A 16821-nucleotide genomic window follows, 5' to 3' on the forward strand; every position below is an offset into this window, starting at 1 on the left:
AGTGCTAGCTGGTGTTTTGCTACTAATAGCGCTAGCTGGTGTACTACTACTAATAGTGCTATCTGGTGTACTACTACTAATAGTGCTAGCTGGTGTACTACTACTAATAGTGCTAGCTGGTATACTACTACTAATAGTGCTAGCTGGTGTACTACTACTAATAGTGCTAGCTGGTGTACTACTACTAATAGTGCTAGCTGGTGTACTATTACTAAAAGCGCTAGCTGGTGTACTACTACTAATAGCGCTAGCTGGTGTACTACTACTAATAGTGCTAGCTGGTATACTACTACTAATAGTGCTATCTGGTGTACTACTACTAATAGCGCTATCTGGTGTACTGCTACTAATAGCGCTAGCTGGTGTACTACTACTAATAGTGCTAGCTGGTATACTACTACTAATAGTGCTAGCTGGTGTACTATTACTAATAGCGCTAGCTGGTATACTACTACTAATAGTGCTAGCTGGTGTACTACTACTAATAGTGCTAGCTGGTGTACTATTACTAATAGCGCTAGCTGGTGTACTACTACTAATAGCGCTAGCTGGTGTTCTACTACTAATAGCGCTAGCTGGTGTACTACTACTAATAGCGCTAGCTGGTGTACTACTACTAATAGAGCTAGCTGGTGTACTACTACTAATAGCGCTAGCTGGTGTACTACTACTAATAGTGCTAGCTGGTGTACTACTACTAATAGTGCTAGCTGGTGTACTATTACTAAAAGCGCTAGCTGGTGTACTACTACTAATAGCGCTAGCTGGTGTACTACTACTAATAGTGCTAGCTGGTATACTACTACTAATAGTGCTATCTGGTGTACTACTACTAATAGCGCTATCTGGTGTACTGCTACTAATAGCGCTAGCTGGTGTACTACTACTAATAGTGCTAGCTGGTATACTACTACTAATAGTGCTAGCTGGTGTACTATTACTAATAGCGCTAGCTGGTATACTACTACTAATAGTGCTAGCTGGTGTACTACTACTAATAGTGCTAGCTGGTGTACTATTACTAATAGCGCTAGCTGGTGTACTACTACTAATAGCGCTAGCTGGTGTTCTACTACTAATAGCGCTAGCTGGTGTACTACTACTAATAGCGCTAGCTGGTGTACTACTACTAATAGAGCTAGCTGGTGTACTACTAGTAATAGTGCTAGCTGGTATACTACTACTAATAGTGCTAGCTGGTGTACTACTACTAATAGTGCTAGCTGGTGTACTATTACTAATAGCGCTAGCTGGTGTACTATTACTAATAGCGCTATCTGGTGTACTATTACTAATAGTGCTATCTGGTGTACTACTACTAATAGCGCTAGCTGGTGTACTACTACTAATAGCGCTAGCTGGTGTACTACTACTAATAGCGCTAGCTGGTGTACTACTACTAATAGCGCTAGCTGGTGTACTACTACTAATAGTGCTAGCTGGTATACTACTACTAATAGTGCTAGCTGGTATACTACTACTAATAGCGCTAGCTGGTGTACTACTACTAATAGAGCTAGCTGGTGTACTACTAGTAATAGTGCTAGCTGGTATACTACTACTAATAGTGCTAGCTGGTGTACTACTACTAATAGTGCTAGCTGGTGTACTATTACTAATAGCGCTAGCTGGTGTACTATTACTAATAGCGCTATCTGGTGTACTATTACTAATAGTGCTATCTGGTGTACTACTACTAATAGCGCTAGCTGGTGTACTACTACTAATAGCGCTAGCTGGTGTACTACTACTAATAGCGCTAGCTGGTGTACTACTACTAATAGCGCTAGCTGGTGTACTACTACTAATAGTGCTAGCTGGTATACTACTACTAATAGTGCTAGCTGGTATACTACTACTAATAGCGCTAGCTGGTGTACTACTACTAATAGTGCTAGCTGGTGTACTACTACTAATAGCGCTAGCTGGTATATTACTACTAATAGTGCTAGCTGGTGTACTACTACTAATAGTGCTATCTGGTGTACTACTACTAATAGTGCTAGCTGGTATACTACTACTAATAGTGCTAGCTGGTATACTACTACTAATAGTGCTAGCTGGTGTACTACTACTAATAGCGCTAGCTGGTGTACTACTACTAATAGCGCTAGCTGGTGTACTACTACTAATAGTGCTAGCTGGTGTACTACTACTAATAGTCCTATCTGGTGTACTGCTACTAATAGCGCTAGCTGGTGTACTACTACTAATAGCGCTAGCTGGTGTACTACTACTAATAGCGCTAGCTGGTATACTACTACTAATAGCGCTAGCTGGTGTACTACTACTAATAGCGCTAGCTGGTGTACTACTACTAATAGCGCTAGCTGGTGTACTACTACTAATAGCGCTAGCTGGTGTACTACTACTAATAGCGCTAGCTGGTGTACTACTACTAATAGTGCTAGCTGGTGTACTATTACTAATAGCGCTAGCTGGTATACTACTACTAATAGCGCTAGCTGGTGTACTACTACTAATAGTGCTAGCTGGTGTACTACTACTAATAGCGCTAGCTGGTGTACTACTACTAATAGTGCTAGCTGGTATACTACTACTAATAGCGCTAGCTGGTATACTACTACTAATAGCGCTAGCTGGTGTACTACTACTAATAGTGCTAGCTGGTGTACTACTACTAATAGTGCTAGCTGGTATACTACTACTAATAGTGCTAGCTGGTATACTACTACTAATAGCGCTAGCTGGTGTACTACTACTAATAGTGCTAGCTGGTGTACTACTACTAATAGTGCTATCTGGTGTACTACTACTAATAGTGCTAGCTGGTATACTACTACTAATAGTGCTAGCTGGTATACTACTACTAATAGTGCTAGCTGGTATACTACTACTAATAGCGCTAGCTGGTGTACTACTACTAATAGCGCTAGCTGGTGTACTACTACTAATAGTGCTAGCTGGTGTACTACTACTAATAGTCCTATCTGGTGTACTGCTACTAATAGCGCTAGCTGGTGTACTACTACTAATAGCGCTAGCTGGTGTACTACTACTAATAGCGCTAGCTGGTATACTACTACTAATAGCGCTAGCTGGTGTACTACTACTAATAGCGCTAGCTGGTGTACTACTACTAATAGCGCTAGCTGGTGTACTACTACTAATAGCGCTAGCTGGTGTACTACTACTAATAGCGCTAGCTGGTGTACTACTACTAATAGTGCTAGCTGGTGTACTATTACTAATAGCGCTAGCTGGTATACTACTACTAATAGCGCTAGCTGGTGTACTACTACTAATAGTGCTAGCTGGTGTACTACTACTAATAGCGCTAGCTGGTGTCCTACTACTAATAGCGCTAGCTGGTGCACTACTACTAATAGTGCTAGCTGGTGTACTACTACTAATAGCGCTAGCTGGTGTACTATTACTAATAGCGCTATCTGGTGTACTACTACTAATAGCGCTAGCTGGTGTACTATTACTAATAGTGCTAGCTGGTGTACTACTACTAATAGCGCTAGCTGGTGTACTATTACTAATAGCGCTATCTGGTGTACTACTACTAATAGTGCTAGCTGGTGTACTACTACTAATAGCGCTAGCTGGTGTACTACTACTAATAGCGCTAGCTGGTGTACTACTACTAATAGCGCTAGCTGGTGTACTACTACTAATAGCGCTAGCTGGTGTTCTACTACTAATAGCGCTAGCTGGTGTACTGCTACTAATAGTGCTAGCTGGTGTACTACTACTAATAGTGCTAGCTGGTGTACTACTACTAATAGTGCTAGCTGGTGTACTATTACTAATAGTGCTAGCTGGTGTACTACTACTAATAGTGCTGGCTGGTGTACTATTACTAATAGTGCTAGCTGGTGTACTACTACTAATAGCGCTAGCTGGTGTACTACTACTAATAGCGCTAGCTGGTATACTACTACTAATAGCGCTAGCTGGTGTACTACTACTATTAGTGCTAGCTGGTATACTACTACTAATAGTGCTAGCTGGTGTACTACTACTATTAGTGCTAGCTGGTATACTACTACTAATAGCGCTAGCTGGTGTACTACTGCTAATAGCGCTAGCTGGTGTACTATTACTAATAGTGCTAGCTGGTGTACTGCTACTAATAGCGCTAGCTGGTATACTACTACTAATAGCGCTAGCTGGTGTACTGCTACTAATAGCGCTAGCTGGTGTACTACTACTAATAGCGCTAGCTGGTATACTACTACTAATAGTGCTAGCTGGTGTACTATTACTAATAGCGCTAGCTGGTGTACTGCTACTAATAGCGCTAGCTGGTGTACTACTACTAATAGCGCTAGCTGGTGTACTACTACTAATAGCGCTATCTGGTGTACTACTACTAATAGCGCTAGCTGTGTACTATTACTAATAGCGCTAGCTGTGTACTATTACTAATAGTGCTAGCTGGTGTACTACTACTAATAGCGCTAGCTGGTGCACTACTACTAATAGCGCTATCTGGTGTAATATTACTAATAGTGCTAGCTGGTGTACTATTACTAATAGTGCTAGCTGGTGTACTACTACTAATAGCGCTATCTGGTGTACTACTACTAATAGTGCTATCTGGTGTACTACTACTAATAGTGCTATCTCGTGTACTATTACTAATAGCGCTAGCTGGTGTACTACTACTAATAGTGCTATCTGGTGTACTACTACTAATAGCGCTAGCTGGTGTACTACTACTAATAGTGCTAGCTGGTGTACTATTACTAATAGCGCTAGCTGGTGTACTACTACTAATAGTGCTAGCTGGTGTACTATTACTAATAGTGCTATCTGGTGTACTACTACTAATAGTGCTAGCTGGTGTACTACTACTAATAGCGCTAGCTGGTGTACTATTACTAATAGTGCTATCTGGTGTACTACTACTAATAGTGCTAGCTGGTGTACTACTACTAATAGTGCTAGCTGGTGTACTACTACTAATAGTGCTATCTGGTGTACTACTACTAATAGCGCTAGCTGGTGTACTACTACTAATAGTGCTAGCTGAATTACTACTACTAATAGCGCTAGCTGGTGTACTTCTACTAATAGCGCTAGCTGGTGTACTATTACTAATAGCGCTAGCTGGTGTACTACTACTAATAGCGCTAGCTGGTGTACTACTACTAATAGTGCTAGCTGGTGTACTACTACTAATAGTGCTAGCTGGTGTACTACTACTAATAGTGCTATCTGGTGTACTACTACTAATAGCGCTAGCTGGTGTACTACTACTAATAGTGCTAGCTGAATTACTACTACTAATAGCGCTAGCTGGTGTACTTCTACTAATAGCGCTAGCTGGTGTACTATTACTAATAGCGCTAGCTGGTGTACTACTACTAATAGCGCTAGCTGGTGTACTACTACTAATAGTGCTAGCTGGTGTACTACTACTAATAGCGCTAGCTGGTGTACTACTACTAATAGCGCTAGCTGGTGTAATATTACTAATAGTGCTATCTGGTGTACTATTACTAATAGCGCTAGCTGGTGCACTACTACTAATAGCGCTATCTGGTGTAATATTACTAATAGCGCTATCTGGTATACTATTACTAATAGCGCTATCTGGTGTACTATTACTAATAGTGCTAGCTGGTGTACTACTACTAATAGCGCTAGCTGGTGTACTACTACTAATAGTGCTAGCTGGTGTACTATTACTAATAGCGCTAGCTGGTGTACTACTACTAATAGTGCTAGCTGGTGTACTACTACTAATAGCGCTAGCTGGTGTACTACTACTAATAGCGCTATCTGGTGTACTGCTACTAATAGTGCTATCTGGTGTACTACTACTAATAGTGCTAGCTGGTGTACTACTACTAATAGCGCTATCTGGTGTACTACTACTAATAGCGCTATCTGGTGTACTACTACTAATAGCGCTAGCTGGTGTACTATTACTAATAGCGCTAGCTGGTGTACTACTACTAATAGTGCTAGCTGGTGTACTACTACTAATAGTGCTAGCTGGTGTACTACTACTAATAGTGCTAGCTGGTGTACTACTACTAATAGCGCTATCTGGTGTACTGCTACTAATAGTGCTATCTGGTGTACTACTACTAATAGCGCTATCTGGTGTACTACTACTAATAGCGCTAGCTGGTATACTACTACTAATAGTGCTATCTGGTGTACTGCTACTAATAGTGCTAGCTGGTGTACTACTACTAATAGTGCTAGCTGGTGTACTACTACTAATAGCGCTAGCTGGTGTACTACTACTAATAGCGCTAGCTGGTGTAATATTACTAATAGTGCTATCTGGTGTACTATTACTAATAGCGCTAGCTGGTGCACTACTACTAATAGCGCTATCTGGTGTAATATTACTAATAGCGCTATCTGGTATACTATTACTAATAGCGCTATCTGGTGTACTATTACTAATAGCGCTATCTGGTATACTATTACTAATAGCGCTATCTGGTGTACTATTACTAATAGCGCTATCTGGTGTACTACTACTAATAGCGCTAGCTGGTGTACTACTACTAATAGCGCTAGCTGGTATACTACTACTAATAGTGCTATCTGGTGTACTGCTACTAATAGTGCTAGCTAGTGTACTACTACTAATAGTGCTAGCTGGTGTACTACTACTAATAGCGCTAGCTGGTGTACTACTACTAATAGCGCTAGCTGGTGTAATATTACTAATAGTGCTATCTGGTGTACTATTACTAATAGCGCTAGCTGGTGCACTACTACTAATAGCGCTATCTGGTGTAATATTACTAATAGCGCTATCTGGTATACTATTACTAATAGCGCTATCTGGTGTACTATTACTAATAGCGCTATCTGGTATACTATTACTAATAGCGCTATCTGGTGTACTATTACTAATAGCGCTATCTGGTGTACTATTACTAATAGCGCTATCTGGTATACTATTACTAATAGCGCTATCTGGTGTACTACTACTAATAGCGCTAGCTTGTGTACTAGTGCAGGTCATGGATTTGCTGCACAGAATGCTTCTCCACCAGCGCAGGATCTGCATTTCGCTTCTCTCACTAGTTTATGGAAAACCAAGCGCTTACTATTTTAGGATTGAGCCGGGAAATAGGATTAATTCTCTTTTATGTCTGAGCAGCTGCAGGGCTCACGCGGCAATGCTCCTTCACCGTGCATGTTTAATTCTGGTATTATGCAGGCGCTGATATTTGGGCATTATACGGCACTATTGTATCTGGGAAGGTGTGCTGGTAGTACTGTATGTCATCACACTGTGTACAGTACTGACACTGTTATGTGTTCACTGTATGTCGCCATTGCTGGCTTTAAGGGATTGTGACCTGTGTGGTATGGCTACCGAGTCTTCTTTACTCCAGGAATATTAATATAGCCTATGGCAGTATTATTTGAGTACTCTTTGGTGGTATTTTTTATCACTGCATGGTGGGCTTATTTAGGCATTGTATCGTGGTATTATTGGATCACTGTATGGTAGTATTATTTAAACACTGTACAGTGGTAGTATTTGGTTACTGTATGGTGGTATTATTTAAGCACTGTATGGTGGTATATTTGTTTACTGTAAGAGTGCATTCTTTGGGCTTTGTAGGGTGGTATCTTTTAAGAACTTTCTGATAGCATTATTTGCACATCTTATCCTAGCAATATTTGAGTACTATATAGTGGTATTATTGAGCGCTCTATGCTGGTATTATTTAAGCATTCTACACTGATATTTAATAACAGTATTGTGGTATTTTTAAAAATTTTGGCCCTGCATGGTTGTATTATGTGGGCGCTGTATTCTGGTATTATTTGTGCACTGTATAGTGGTATTATTTGTGCACTTTATGATGGTAGTATTTGAGCACTGTTTAATGGTATTATTTGGTTAGTGTTTAATGGTATTATTTAGTTGGTGCTGTTATTTAGGCACTGTGTACTGGTATTTGGTTATTGTTTGGTGGGGTGGTATTATTGTGCCACTATATGGTGGTATTATTTGAGCAATGTATGATGGTGTTATTTGAGCAATGTATGATTGTGTTATTTGAGCTCTGTTTGCTTTGTTTGGGCACAGTAGGGTGGTAGTATTTGAGCATCATATGGCGGTATTATTTGAGCACTGTATGGTGGTCTTTAGACATTGTTTAGACACTATACAGTATATTATTTGTTCAGTGTATGGTTATGGTGGTACAGTATAGCAGTGTTAGGTAACTATATGGAAGGGTTGTTTGTGCATCTCTACATATCGGTATTATGAGGATGCTGGTACTTATCTATGCACTATAAGGTCGCATTATTTGGCCACCACAGGCAATTTAATGTAGGCACTATATGGCAGCATTATGATGCAAGAGTGGAAGCTCTGTGTCTAGTAAGAAAAAGGGCAAAGCATTGGACTCGGTGATCTGATGAGCTGAAGTTTGGTATGGATTACACCCCTGAGGATGTGATATCAGACCATGGATGTAAACAAGAAGGGTTCTCTTCACTGACAGCAAGCAGAAAAATGTTTACTTTTTTTTTTATTATGCAATGATCGAGCTTTATTGTCATGAAACCAGCGCTGTCCCTTTAATGGTGCTTTATAATATACACCCTGTACAGAATTATTAGGCAAATGAGTATTTTGACCACATCATCCTCTTTATGCATGTTGTCTTACTCCAAGCTGTATAGGCTCGAAAGCCTACTACCAATTAAGCATATTAGGTGATGTGCATCTCTGTAATGAGAAGGGGTGTGGTCTAATGACATCAACACCCTATATCAGGTGTGCATAATTATTAGGCAACTTCCTTTCCTTTAGCAAAATGGGTCAAAAGAAGGACTTGACAGGCTCAGAAAAGTCAAAAATAGTGAGATATCTAGCAGAGGGATGCAGCACTCTTAAAATGGCAAAGCTTCTGAAGCGTGATCATCGAACAATCAAGCGTTTCATTCAAAATAGTCAACAGGGTCGCAAGAAGCGTGTGGAAAAACCAAGGCGCAAAATAACTGCCCATGAACTGAGAAAAGTCAAGCGTGCAGCTGCCAAGATGCCACTTGCCACCAGTTTGGCCATATTTCAGAGCTGCAACATCACTGGAGTGCCCAAAAGCACAAGGTGTGCAATACTCAGAGACATGGCCAAGGTAAGAAAGGCTGAAAGACGACCACCACTGAACAAGACACACAAGCTGAAACGTCAAGACTGGGCCAAGAAATATCTCAAGACTGATTTTTCTAAGGTTTTATGGACTGATGAAATGAGAGTGAGTCTTGATGGGCCAGATGGATGGGCCCGTGGCTGGATTGGTAAAGGGGAGAGAGCTCCAGTCCGACTCAGACGCCAGCAAGGTGGAGGTGGAGTACTGGTTTGGGCTGGTATCATCAAAGATGAGCTTGTGGGGCCTTTTCGGGTTGAGGATGGAGTCAAGCTCAACTCCCAGTCCTACTGCCAGTTTCTGGAAGACACCTTCTTCAAGCAGTGGTACAGGAAGAAGTCTGCATCCTTCAAGAAAAACATGATTTTCATGCAGGACAATGCTCCATCACACGCGTCCAAGTACTCCACAGCGTGGCTGGCAAGAAAGGGTATAAAAGAAGAAAATCTAATGACATGGCCTCCTTGTTCACCTGATCTGAACCCCATTGAGAACCTGTGGTCCATCATCAAATGTGAGATTTACAAGGAGGGAAAACAGTACACCTCTCTGAACAGTGTCTGGGAGGCTGTGGTTGCTGCTGCACGCAATGTTGATGGTGAACAGATCAAAACACTGACAGAATCCATGGATGGCAGGCTTTTGAGTGTCCGTGCAAAGAAAGGTGGCTATATTGGTCACTGATTTGTTTTTGTTTTGTTTTTGAATGTCAGAAATGTATATTTGTGAATGTTGAGATGTTATATTGGATTCACTGGTAAAAATAAATAATTGAAATGGGTATATATTTGTTTTTTGTTAAGTTGCCTAATATTTATGCACAGTAATAGTCACCTGCACACACAGATATCCCCCTAAAATAGCTAAAACTAAAATCAAACTAAAAACTACTTCCAAAAATATTCAGCTTTGATATTAATGAGTTTTTTGGGTTCATTGAGAACATGGTTGTTGTTCAATAATAAAATTAATCCTCAAAAATACAACTTGCCTAATAATTCTGCACTCCCTGTAATGTTCCCCCAGGGTAGACTGTGGTGACCTGAGGTTTCAGCGCATTAGGAGAGGAATAGGTGGATTCTCCATGTGAGTAATTCCATCCTGTAAACAGGAATCCTGCCTAATCCTAAACCAAATCCCCCAGGAATGCCAAGAATCCTGCCCGTTACAGGAAGACAAGAGGCAGATGGAGGCGCACTCACTGGGCCCAGGGCGCAACGTGGTAGATTTAGGGAGATCGGCTACAGGGCCAGATGTGTTGCATGACAGCGCTTCTCAGAAAAGTTGCATACCCAAAAATCGAATTCAAAAATGTAATAATTTTTTGCAATTTTTGGTTACTGTATGGTGGTATTATTTAACCATTGCATGGTGGTAATATTTGGTTACTGTACGACTGCATCATTTGGCCTTTGTATGGTGGTATTATTTAAGCACCCGATGATAGCATTATTTGTGCATCTTACGGCATTATTTGAGCACTATATAGTGGTATTACATGAGCGCTGTATGCAGTTTTTTTTTTTTTTTTAGCAATGTACACTGATATTGGTATTTTTGGAAAACTGTGTGTTCGTATAATTTGGGCCCTGCGCGGTGGTATTATGTGGGCGCCGTATTCTGGTATTATTTGTGCACTGTATAGTGGTATTATTTGCGCACTTTACGGTGGTAGTATTCGAGCTCTGTTTAATGGTATTATTTGGTTAGTGTTTGGTGCTGTTATTTGGGCACTGTGTGTAGTGCTATTTGGCTATTGTTTGGTGGGTTGGTATTATTGTTGCACCATATGGCGGTATTATTTGAGCAATGTGTGATGTCATTATTTCAGCACAGAGAAAATAAAATAAAAAAATAAAATATTTTTTTGCAAGGTCGCAGTCGCAGCATGTCGCCTGTAACGATACCATTGACAATCACTTTGTCAAATGTCGTGCGACAAATGCCGCCATACGAAACCTTAGGGTACGCGCAACAAGAAAGACGTATGACGTTTCATATAATGTACAACAGTCGCATAAAATACAACGCTGACGGATTTTCTGTCGCATGACATGCGCAACATTTACCCTATTGACTTCACTATCGGTCGCGAGCGATATGCGACTTGCCACAGCCAAATCACAGTTGCAAAACTTTTCTGCAACGTTTTGTCGCGTGACACAGGTCGGCGCATAGCCCAAGCCTAAAAGCTGCATGCGAAATATAACTTGTGACGCAAAATCCAGCAGCGTTGGATTCTATGTGACTGTCACAGTCGCGGCGTGACACTATTGAAATAAATTATATGAAATGTCGCACAACTTTTTTGCCTTGTAGTCGCACGGTGACACAGAGGTCACATGGTAGCATATTCCGTTCATGGCTGGCACATCATTTGCACAACAGATGTACGAATGACATCCATTCTGCAGCCCCATAGAAATGAATGGGTCCACGTGTGATCCGCCAAAAATGCAAATCGGACCAAAAAATAGGGTCATGTAGATGAGGCCTAATGCTAGCAACAGCGACTAGCTTTGATAGGTATTGCTGAGCAATGCATGATCTAAAGATAATGGGGTTTATTGACTAAGATCGCAACGGCAGTTTTCAGTGTAAAAAAAAAATAAAGTTCCCGTTTTGCGACTTTTTACACGCCCGTTTTGTTGCACAGTCGTTATTATGCCGTCTTCGTTACTGGGAAGTGGTAAGTGCAAGGCAGCGGGCCGCGTTATGGGCCCCCGGTAAATTCATTGAAATTTACACCTGTTTCCAGGAGTAAATGACTCTGAAATCTTCTCTAGTTAGGAACAGGAGTAGATCTCAAACTAGGCGTGCGGACTGCCAGAGGACATACATAGTATATAAAGCTGAAAAAAGCCTCCGTCCATCCAGTTCGGCCTGTTATCCTGTAAGTTGATCCAGAGGAAGGAAAAAAACTCCTGTGAGGTAGAAGCCAATTTTCACCACTTTAGGGGAATAAAAAATTCCTTCCCGACTCCAATCAGAATAACTCCCTGGATCAACGACCCCTCTCTAGTAGCTATAGCCTGTAATATTATTACACTCCAGAAATACATCCAGGCCCCTCTTGAATTCCTTTATTGTACTCACCATCAGCACCTCCTCAGGCAGAGAGTTCCATAGTCTCACTGCTCTTACCGTAAAGAATCCTCTTCTATGTTTGTGTACAAACCTTCTTTCCTCCAGACGCAGAGGATGTCCCCTCGTCACAGTCCTGGGTATAAATAGATGATGGGAGAGATCTCTGTACTGACCCCTGATATATTTATACATAGTAATTAGATCTCCCCTCAGTCGTCTTTTTTCTAAAGTGAATAACCCTAATTTTGATAATCTTTCAGGGTACTGTAGTTGCCCCATTCCAGGTATTACTTTAGTTGCCCTCCTCTGGACCCTCTCCAGCTCTGCTATGTCTGTCTTGTTCACAGGAGTCCAGAACAGGCACAGCACTATAAAGTGCCTTTTGCGCTGTGGCATTAGAAGAATTCTGATATCTCAGACTTTTAGTCTAACCAGACTGTCTATTACTCTGTAATTCCTCTAGCGCTGTTCTATGGAAACAGTAGGTTTAAAGAGCACACCAAATGCTTGAAATAACTTCTTTATTAACTTCAACTTTTCTTCATATAACACTGCCGCCTCCGCAGCAGATAGTCCAGGTACATAACACGTGTTGAATAAAGTATTATAAAATGGCGGTATGCATAAGATAGTGGTTCAACTGTTCAATCTTGTCATTCAACATAAAATGGTGGATATATTTCTCTCTTCAGTATCTGTACTCTCACTTTAAGTTATTTAAGCACTTTATGATCTCTCTGAGAGGTATATCTGAGGTCTAACTAATAGTTCACTTGCTGAATTTGGTTGCAATTTGCAGTATGCAGTTAGCAGTAACTATTTGCAGATTGGTTGAGTATGATCTGGTATGGTTGTATGCAATTTGGATTGCTATATGGAATTTGAATTGTGAACTTTGTAGTTTGCAATTGTATGGTATTTGGAATTTGCAATTGGTGGAGCTGTAAGTAAACACACATATAACTGGTTCAGTATACAGTTCTAATAACTATATTAACAGTAGGAACATTATATAACAGTTTTAAATACCTATTTTGGCCTCTCTGCTTCCATAAAACACAGCTCTTAGTGGAGTGAATGTCTGTTCAGCTTCTCTCTCTGGTGAATAATAATTTCTAGCAGCTCCTCCTAGGGGAATTTCCTACACAGGCTGTGTGTGAGGCTGGCTGTGATTGGCCAAGACTCCTGCTGTGTGTGAGGCTGGCTGTGATTGGTCTAGACTCCTGCCCAGCAACAATAGTTTAACTCTATGATTCCTGTTGTTTCTGCTGTGTCATTGACTTTACCTTACATTATATAATGAATCTTAAAGGCATCCTATATTTTCTGCTTCTGTGAACACAAAATATAACTATTACATGACATCCAAACATGAAGTCACTGTAAATAACTCTGCTTTTGTCTTTAACACACAAACATAGGAACTGTATTAAGGTTATTGGCAGGTTTAGCTGTATAAACATATAAGCTATATTGGCAACCTAGGACAGGTCTTAGCTGGCCAGCTATACTCCCACCAAAATTACCTATAATTCTAAGTTCTTAGTGGTAGGACTTGAACATGAATTTGAGGAATTTTGCATCAGGTTCTCAACTTCCAAGTGTCTTTTATCACTCTCAACTAGAATAACTAACTTCTGTATAGGACGTTTCAACTTGAGTGGATTAGTGAGACGTTTTCCTTTTTTGACAAGTTTTGAGTCTCCTATTTGTAACAACACTCTTCTTACTAGTTTGTCTTCATCCTTTTGAACTTCTAGAACTTTGGCCAATTTCCATTGACTTCTAGGTAAATCTTCTTCTTTCACTAACACTATGTCACCAACTTGGATATTTCTTCTGGGTGTTTGCCATTTACTTCTTAGCATAAGATTGGCTAAGTACACTTTCCTCCATCTATTCCAAAACTGTTCTTTTAGATATTGAACTCTTCGCCATCTCCTTTCAGCATATAAATCCTCTTTGGTGAACTTGCCAGATGGTGGCTGTATGTAATCAGACTTAAGGTGAAGTAGAAGGCTGGGAGTTAAAGGGTCCAAACTTGTTGGATCGTTGATGTTATCAACTGTAAGCAGACGACTGTTAACAATAGACATTACTTCATAGAACAGGGTCCTCAGTGAAGCATTATCTATTCTTCCAATGTTCTTTTTCAACACTGAACTTAACACATTTCTTACAGTTCTGATTTGTCTTTCCCAAACTCCTCCTGTATGGCTTGCATGTGGAGCATTCATGTGAAAATTACACAGTTTCTCTACCAAATACTCAGTTACTTATTCCTAATCGATCTCTTTTAGACCTTTCTTCAATTCATTCTTATCTCTGACAAAATTTGATCTTTGGTCAGATCTAAGCTCTCTGACGGTACCTCTAATGGCTATGAAACATCTCAAGGTGTTGATGAATGCGTCAGTTGACTAATCCTCTAACATTTCCAGATGAATTGCTCTGGAGCTCAGACATGTAAATATTAGTCCATATCTCTTGTACTCCTTGCGGTTCTGTTTGGTGATGAATGGGCCAAAACAATCCATTCCGCTATAAAGAAATGGTGGTGATGGGTTTACACGATGTGCCGGTAATTCTGCCATTCTTTGTTCTTCTGTAAGTCTACGTGCCTTTCTGCAGACTACACATTTACTTATATACTTTGCTATAACTTTGCTTCCTTTCACTATCCAGTAACCACCTTCTCTCAAACAGCTTTGGGTAAAGCTTCTTCCCTGGTGCAAGGATTTGTTGTGGTAGTGATCAATAATCAATCTTGTGAAGGTAGAGTTTTTGGGTAGAATTGCTGGATGCTTCACTCTGCTAGGTAATTATGTATTTTCCAGTCTCCCTCCCACCTTCAGTAAACCATCCTGCAGAACAAGATTAAGCTTGTACAATGGGTGGTTGTTGGGAAGCCATTTAGGTTCTTGACTAAGTCTCTTCAACTCTTCACTGTAGAATGTCTGTTAAATGAGTCTTATGACTATTCCTTCAGCTTTCAGTCTTTCTTCTACATTCAATGATTCCTTCTTTCTGATTCCCTTTGCCAAACGTTGAATTCGAGCTACTACGTTTATGAACGTATTCCATTTTGAACATCTGGCTAGTCTTTCAAGTATGTCATCTTGACACTTGGCAGCAGTGCTCAATGTTTGTACAACTTTTACTTCTGGATCACCCATAGACAATTCTGTGTAACCTTTACTGGGCGTGATTTCCTTTTCCCAAAGGAACTCTAGGCCTGTGAACCAACTTCAATTTTTCAATTCTGTTACATTCAGGCCTCTTGAAGAATGATCTGCTGGGTTATGCTTTGTGTCAATGTGATTCTAATGTTCTGTATTTGTTATTTCCCGAATTTTCTCAACTCTGTTGGCGACAAAGATATGGAATCTTTGAGCTTCGTTGTTTATGTATCCTAGGACAACTTGTGAGTCTGTCCAAAAATATTCTTCATCTATTTTCAACTCCAATTCTTCTCTCAGAAACTTGCTTACTGATGATGAAACAACAGCTGCTTTCAGTTCAAGTCTTGGTATTGTCTGAATACTGGTAGGTGCAACTCTGGCCTTCCCCATAACCAGGGCACATTGTATCTTTTCTTCTCCTATCACTTTGATATAGGAGCAGTGACCATAACCATAACTACTGGCATCTTAAAAGTGATAAAGTTCTATTTTCTTGTACTTTACGAAATCATGAGGTACAAAACATCTGGGCATCCGAACTTCTCTTAAGTTTTGCAAGTCTCTTATCCAACTCTCCCACCTTGGCCTCAAATTTTCAGGTATGGACTCGTCCCATCCCAACTTCTGTCTGCATAATTCCTGTAGTATTTATTTTGCTCTGAGTATTACTGGGGCCAATAATCCCAATGGATCATATATAGAAGCTACTGCAGAAAGAATGGTGCGTCTAGTTGCAACTTTCTCTTCAATAGATACTTCAAAGAAGAACTTGTCATTCTCTACATTCCATCCCAATCCAAGTACGTTCTGAACTGAAAGATGATCATAATTGAGATCTACATTCTTCATTGATGATGCACATTCAGAGTCACTGATGGATTCCAGTACATCTCTGTTTGAGATGAATTTATGAAGGCGCAGGTTTCTTCTTGCACATAACTCTTGGCTTTCTTTTACTAGTTTGATTGCAGATTATGTGGACTCTAGACTTATGAGACCATCATCTACATAAAAAAAAATCTTCAGAAAATTTGCTGCTGATGGGCAATTCTTTTAATTCGGATTGGCCAGGTACTTCATACCATAATTGGCGCAACCTGGACATGATAATGCTCCAAACAAGTGTACTTTCATTCTGTATTCTGCTGGCTCTGAATCTGTATCTCCGTCCTCCCACCATAGAAACCTCAGGAAGTCTCTATCTTCATTCTTCACGTGAAACTGGTGGAACATCTTTTCAACGTCACACATGACTGCTACGGGATACTTTCTGAATCTACAGAGTACTACAGACAGTGTTACTCCAGGTAGAGTGTTTGTAAGATCTGGTCCTTTTAGTAGATGATTGTTTAATGCAACACCATTGTACTTTGCTGAGCAATCAAATACCACTCTAATCGTATCTGGTTTATTTAAGTGGTAGACACCTTAAT

At 40.4% G+C, this 16821-nt stretch overlaps 1 protein-coding gene across 3 annotated transcripts in view; it reads left to right on the top strand.

Annotated features, from left to right (window-relative positions):
- Positions 1–16821, top strand: part of ADCY3 (adenylate cyclase 3) — a 178827-nt gene that overhangs the window by 46685 nt on the left and 115321 nt on the right. Inside the window, exon 1 of one of the 3 annotated variants that reach the window (XM_040427126.1) lies at positions 16691–16695. The exons of the other annotated variants lie outside the window; for them this stretch is intronic. The gene's annotated coding sequence lies outside the window, so the exon portion shown is untranslated. Of the gene's footprint in view, positions 1–16690; positions 16696–16821 lie in introns of those variants that run through there. 3 annotated transcript variants of the gene reach the window in all.

Source organism: Bufo bufo, chromosome 4, assembly GCF_905171765.1.
Source record: "Bufo bufo chromosome 4, aBufBuf1.1, whole genome shotgun sequence".
NCBI classification, from domain to species: Eukaryota; Metazoa; Chordata; class Amphibia; order Anura; family Bufonidae; genus Bufo; species Bufo bufo.